Source organism: Spinacia oleracea, chromosome 3, assembly GCF_020520425.1.
Source record: "Spinacia oleracea cultivar Varoflay chromosome 3, BTI_SOV_V1, whole genome shotgun sequence".
Classification (NCBI taxonomy): domain Eukaryota; kingdom Viridiplantae; phylum Streptophyta; class Magnoliopsida; order Caryophyllales; family Amaranthaceae; genus Spinacia; species Spinacia oleracea.
In genome coordinates, this window is record NC_079489.1 from 85423946 (window position 1) to 85431435 (window position 7490).

Below are 7490 nucleotides of genomic sequence, written 5' to 3' on the forward strand. Positions count from 1 at the left end.
GAGAGGGGTTCATAACTTTCAGGGAAGTCATCAGAAAACTGCTGTTTACCGGAGATTCAACGATCGGATCGTGCTGATTTTTGGTCAGCTTGTTAAAGAAACACAGGGCCTCATTTTGAACGGTTGGATCGTCGTTTTGATCTCTGTTTTATCCGTGGTCGCTGCTGGTCAGAACCTATGTTTATGGGTGATATTCTTCATCTCTTGTCTCTTAATTGTTCATTTCTTATGTATGGAAGTGTTGGTGGGTTGTGAACCTTTGTATGTCTGATTTGGGTTCTTTTGACCTTAATTTTATCATAATAAGAGAAGGTGACACGGGTATACTCCTCACAAGTCTCGTGATTTTTACTCTTCACATCGACGGGGTTTTCCATGTATAATTCTTGTGTGTTGATTGTTCTGTTCTTCTGCATTTGATTATTGTTGCTGTCCAATATTGGTTGATTGCTAGGTTATTTGTTTGGTGGATTATTTGTGGTGAATTGGAGTTGTAATGTTTGGTTGATTGTTTTGGAGGTGATTCTTGTGGGTAATTGATATACTAATAGGGCCCTATCAATTCTCAATCAGAAAGATGAACACGAAAAGCTGAAACCAAGAAGATGATAAACATACTTCAGCTCCCCAATCGGTCTTCTTTGAGGAGGGTGTCACGTGTTGCAGACTGTGGAACACCGTCATTTTCCATGAGCATCGAAGCCACAAATACTTCTGATTGACCAAACCTTTTCTCTAACTTATTTGTGATTTTGTCACCTCCAACTAAATTAAATTGAACATTTTTTTAAAAATAAATTTTGATATTTTCGGTTAACCGTTTAGTAAAAAATTATAACCGTAACCGACCCGTTTAACCGTCATTTTTTCCCGGTTCGGTTACCATAACCCTTTATGTTATTTTTTTTGGTTTGATTTACCGACCATTTAGTCCAATTTTTCCGATTTTCAATACGGTTTGCGGTTACGGTTTTTTATGACACCCTTGCGACTAACTGTAGGACATGCGAGATGCGACGAATGTGGAATATTGGTGATTCGATCGTATATGGGCCATAATAAAGTTGATAATATTGATTAAATATTGAGGACAAATGGCCCAAATTGGGTATCTTTTGCTTTTTACCCCATTTTTATGGTTTCATACTCAACCTACTCTTACAATAAACAATTTACTTAAGAGGTAAGCTAATTAAAATGCTTATATACTCTATGGTCCATACTTTATGATAATTATAGTTTATAGTTATACTTTGACTTTCTTTGAGAAAAAGGTTTAGCGGGATATTTGGATTGTCTTAGTTGTTTTCATTAGTATCTTGGTTTATCTAAGAGGATTATAATATATTGGAGTAATATATATGTACAATGTACAATGCACAATGCACAATGCACAGTATGTACTATCACAAATTCTTATTTATAAGTGGTGTACAATAAATATTGTAAATCGGAGTAAAAGTTGAATCAAAATACTTAAAAGTTACCTTTTTATATATATATATATATATATATATATATATATATATATATATATATATATATATATATATATATATATATATATATATATATATATATATATATATATATATATATATATATATATAAGTTATCTATTTTTATTGCTAAAATTTTCATTTTAATTAATAAAAAAGATTTCTTCAAAATCACTAATAATGTATAAAATTAATCAGTTAACCCTTTAAAATGTTTATCTATCAACGTTTTTTTTATAATATAAAAATTATAAAAACTAAGTTAAAGTTGAAAAATTGCATAAAACTTTTTTTGGTGTATAATAAATTTATTTTACACCTTATGCGCGCAAGACCTTTTAATGTAGTACAAGGATTACATTTTTGACTCGGTCACTACAAGAAAACGGTGATTTAGCGACTGAATTTTCCGACCGTAAGAAAAGTAGTCGGTAAAAAATAATTTTACCGACTAATAAAATAGTAGTCGTAAATATTATTTTTTACCGACTAACATTAAGTGGTCGGTAATTTACGACCACTTTGCAGATAAATTACGACTACTTAATAGTCGTGAATTAAGCCGACCAAAACTAATATTCAAAAAAACTTACCGACTACTTTTACCGACTAAATATTTTACCGACTACTTAAATGTAGTCGGAATTTACCGACCACTTTTAAGGTTCGTCGTTAAAATAAGTTTTACCGACTACTTTGATGTTGGTCGTTAATTTAACGACTACAAAAGTAGTCGATAAAATATCGGCCAAAAAAAAGTTCCAACCTTTTTCAAAATAAAAAAAAAAGTTATTACCGACTACTAAATTAGTCGGAAATTTCAATAAATACCGACTAATTTAGTTGTCGGTATTGTTTTAAAAATAATAAAATTTATTACCGACTACTATAGTAGGCGGAAATTTCAATTAATACCGACTAATATAGTAGTCGGTATTTTTTTTTAAATTAAAAACAAATGGGCTTGGGCTTTCACGTATAACACAAAACACTAACCCACCTAACCCTACTTCATTCAGCCGTTTCTTCCTTCTCTCTCCTCCCTCTTCATTTCTAATTCTCTCTCATTCCTCTCTTCATCATCATCACCGTAGATGATCATCACCATCAGTCATCACCGTAGATAATCTTCGAAGATCTTCATCATCATCGATCTCTCAACTTGTAGATCTTCATCATCGACGAAAATTGGTAGGTTTTTTTTTATTTGTGTTTTTTCTTAATCTTTTCTCCTCAAATTTGTCTAGGTTTTATTTGTTTTTGTCATAAAATTTGGTTTTTTAATCTCTTCTCCTCAAATTTTCGTCATAAAAGTTCCTCAAATTTTCGTCATAAAATTTGTAATTTCTTTGGCTTTAAATTGATTTGGGGATTTATTTTCGTTTTTCATTTTGATTTCGTTTTTTATTTTGATTTTGGGATTTTAATCTGATTTTCGGTTTTTGTTTTGATTTTCGTTTTCGTTTTCGTTTTTGATTTTGATTTTCGTTTTTTATTTTTATTTTCGGATTTTAATCTGATTTTCAGGTTTTGTTTTGATTTTCATTTTTTAATTTGATTTTCATATTTTATTTTTATTTCGTATTTTATTTTATTTTCGATTTTTAATCTGATTTTCGGTTTTGATTTTGATTTTCGTTTTTTTATTTTGATTTTCGGTTTATAATTTGACAAAATATTTTTTATTTTGATTTTTGTTTTTGTTTTCGTTTTTGATTTTGATTTTTGTTTTTTAATTTGACAAAATCTTTTTGATTTTTATTTTTTAATTTGATTTTCGTTTTTTTAATCTGATTTCGTGTTTCTTATGTAATTTTCGTTTTTTTTATCTATTTTCGTTGTAGTTATTTAATTTATTTATTTTAATTTGATATTTCTGAATTTTATTTTTAATGTGGTGCAGGCGAACGAAGATCTCAAACAAGGAGCTCCAACAAAATCTTGACTTATAATTTTTGGTTTAGATTTGATCAAGTATTATAGTTTTTTTTTTATTATTCAGACAAGTGGTAATAGCAATTTGAATCACATTGTAACGAGTCATAACTTTTTTTATTTTTAGGGGAAAAACAGGCAGAGAATATATTAAGCCAAATCCAGTTCCACCGAGTCATAACTTTAGCATACTTTGTATCACCTCGCAAGTCATGCAAACTATTACGAGCACTATTCGTGATTCTTTAAGTACTCCGTTCCACAAATATCAAACCATGTTTACTTCTATACTACTAGTATTATATGCAAGCGACGCATGTGAGGTAATACCATAACTTTAAATTGTTTTATTGCAACTAATCACCTAAAATAATATGCCACAAACACTACAAGAATTTGTATCTTTAACGACAACCTAATTACGACGGGTCAAAAATCCCGTCGCAAAAGCCTTTTGCGACGGGGCTAACAACCAAACAATGACGGGAGTAACCGTCGCAAATGTCTTTTACGACGGGTTTACGACGGATTTACGACGGGATTTCTATTAACGACGGCCCCTTTATATGACGGGTTCGCGACAGGAAATCCCGTCGTTAATGAATGATTATTGGCCTTTCGCGACGGGATTTCCCGTCGTTAATAGTACAATTTCTTGTAGTGCAAATTTGTTCACAAAGTTCATCTAAAGAAAAAAATATACATCATCCCTATTTTTTTGAGTAAAATAGCGAACTTTATTAACAAAAGGTAGAAAATAATCAAAATCCAACCACAGAAGCAACAAACACCAGTTAAGGGAGCAAAAACGCACCCTCAGTAAAACAAAAAACAAAGCAGCAGATTAACATCCAGCCTACACAGAGTCAGCAGCATAACCAAACCAACCTACAAGCGAAGTACAACAAACAACGACAGAAACTAAAAGCAAAAGCACAGCAAAAGACAAGCACACATAGCGAGCAATAGAATGTGACTCCGGAACAAACTATGGAGATGCTCTTCCCATTTTCTCTGAGTGGAAAAGAAAAGTTGTGGATCAATGGGTTGAATCGAGTGGCAATGAAAATTACTAACTGGGAGTCTTTGGCCCTTGCATTTTATGTGAAATACTTCCCACCTGAGAAGACAACTCGTCTGAGGAGTCAGATCATTTCTATTACTCAACAGGCATATGAGAGTTTGTTCGAGGTCTGAGAAAGGTTCAAGGATTTGCAGAGAGAGTGCCCACACCATGGTCTGCAACCGTGGTTCTTGATTCAACAATTGTATAATGGTTTGGGTAATGATTCTGGGCTTATTTTGGATTCTGCTGCTAGTGGAAGATTCATGCAACTTGCTGTGACTAGAGCTATGGAGGTGATTGAGGAGATGACCATTCACAATGCCTAGTATGGGAATCCTAGGGGTCTATCTAACAAGGGTGGTAAGCATGACCTAAATTCCATAGAACAACTGACTACCCAATTGACTGCTTTACATTACAAGTTTGATAATATGCAAGCAACAACTTCTCAATCTTCTCAACCTGTTAGTGTAGCTGCAATGAATTCTCAAGCTGTTAATGTCTGTGATAGTTGTGGGTGTCTGGTCATTAGGCACAGGAGTGTAGGAGCTCCATTGACCAATGTAATACATTTCAGGCCTATAAGCAGAACAATCCGTACTCTAATTCCTACAATGAGTGGTATAAAAATAATCCCCTACTGTCCTACATGAGTACTAATTTCAGAATCACAACAGGTTCAACATCCCCCACCACCACAACAACAATATCAACCACGGAGTAATTATAACCAACAGTCTGGTGGACCACTTGGGTTCTTTAGACAAGAGACACCACCTCCACCACCACAGCCTCAACCCACACAGTCTGATCCTATGCTAGTGGAGATGAGAAACATGATGATGCAGATGTAGAAGTCTCTGAATGAAAAGGATGCTAAAATTAATGCCCTTGCCGCTCATAACAAGGTCATTGATACTCAGTTGGCACATATGGCTACTAATCTTGCAGGGAGACCCCAGGGTCAACTCCCTTCACAGCCTGAGAATAGAGAAACTGCTAATGCTATTACCTTGCGGAGTGGAAAAGGGTATGGCGGCCCTTCTATGCCCGTCGAGGTTGATTCTGAGCTGTCTGCTAGTGGTCTGGTTGATAAGGAAGCTGAAAAGGTAGTTTGTGATAAAGGGGTTACAACTGAGGTAAAGAAGGGAGTAGGTATTCAAGTACCATCTATTGTACTCCCCTTCCCAAACCGGCAACTCAAGAGTAAGCTAGACAAACAGTTTGGCAAATTCTTGGATGTGGTCAAAATCTTGTAGGTAACGGTTCCTTTTACTGAATTAATTTTACAGGTTCCTGCATATGCTAAGTTTATGAAAGATACTTTGACCAGGAAACGTTATTTTTGTGAGGTGGAGACTGTAACTTTTACTGAGGAGTGTAGCGCTTTATTGCAAAACCAAGTCTCCACCCAAACTTAAAGACCCCGGGATTCTTTCCATCCCATGTAACATTGGCACCATTTTTATTGATAAGTCTTTATGTGATCTAGGTGCTAGTGTGTCTGTTATGCCCTTGTCTGTCTGCACTAAATTAAACATGGGTGAGCTTAAGGTTACTAATATTACTCTACAAATGGCCGACCGTTTTGTTAAATACCCCTTAGGTGTTTTAGAGGATGTTCCTATTAGTGTAGGTAAATTTTACATACTTGTGGATTATGTAGTGCTAGATATGCAAGAGGATTATCAAATTCTCATTATTTTAGGTAGACCCTTCCTTCACACGGTAGGGGCAGTTATTGATGTTAAAAGTGGGAAATTAACTTTGTCTGTTGGGGATGATAAGGTTACTTTTAATTTGAATAGTACCTTAGAGAGTCCCATGTTAGAGGAAAAACATTGCTATCGTATTGATGTGGTTGATTTTACTATGCGAGTTAACGTCTCCCAAGTCCTCGAAAGGGATCCCTTGGAGGCAGTGCTTTATTGTGAATCTTCTGCAGGTGATAACAGTTCTTGGAGTGCTGAAGTGGATGCTCTAGAGTTATCTCTTGATGGTGGAGAGCTTGAACCCGAGGAGAGCGCCAAGGTGAGGAGGTTAGTTCGGCTGGTCTGTTCTGTAAAAGAGGTAAAGAAATCCGAACTTAAACCTCTTCCCGCCAATCTGAAATATGTATTTTTGGATGATAAACAACTTTGCTTTGTGATCGCCAGTACTGCACTTGATGCAGACCACTTATCCCAACTTCTTACTGTGTTGAAAAGGCACAAAAAGGCCATTGGGTACAGTTTTGACGATTTAAAGGGTATTAGCCCAGATTTTTGCATGAATAGGATAAATGTAGATGATAATAAAAAGCCATTCATCCAACCCAAACGTCGTTTGAACCCCATTATGGAAGATGTTGTGAAAGATGAAGTTATGAAATTGCTTGATGCAGGTATTATTTATGCTGTGTCTGATTCTAAGTGGGTGAGTCCTGTTCAGGTAGTCCCAAAGAAAGGGGGGACGACTGTGGTTAGAAATGAAAAGAATGAGTTGATCCCAACTAGAGTAGTTACAGGGTGGCGCATGTGTATTGACTATAGGCGTCTGAATGTTGCTACTAAAAAAGACCACTTTCCCCTTCCCTATATTGATCAAATGTTGGAAAGGCTAGCCTGTCACAAGTTTTTCTGTTATCTGGATGGTTATTCTGGCTTTTTCTAAATTCCCATACATCCAGACGACCAGGAAAAGACCACCTTCACCTGTCCCTATGGTACTTTTGCATATCGTAGGATGCCCTTTGGTCTATGTAATGCACCTGTTACATTTCAACGTTGCGTGATGAGCATCTTTTCTGCGTTTATAGAGTCTATTATGGAGGTGTTTATGGATAATTTTAGCGTCTACGGTACTTCTTTTGATTCTTGTTTGGTTAACTTAACTAAAGTGTTGAAAAGGTGTGAAGAATGTAACTTGGTCTTAAATTGGGAAAAGTGTCATTTCATGGTTACCGAAGGGGTGGTCTTGGGACATTTGATATCTGATAAGGGCATCCAGGT

The 7490-nt window shown here is 35.2% G+C and overlaps 1 non-coding gene across 1 annotated transcript; it reads right to left on the reverse strand.

Annotated features, from left to right (window-relative positions):
- Positions 1 to 4568: 4568 nt before the first annotated feature.
- LOC130471087 (small nucleolar RNA R71) lies at positions 4569 to 4675 on the reverse strand. Its single transcript, XR_008931768.1, has one exon. It is a non-coding gene; the product is annotated as a small nucleolar RNA R71 (small nucleolar RNA).
- Between the last annotated feature and the right edge of the window lie 2815 nt (positions 4676 to 7490).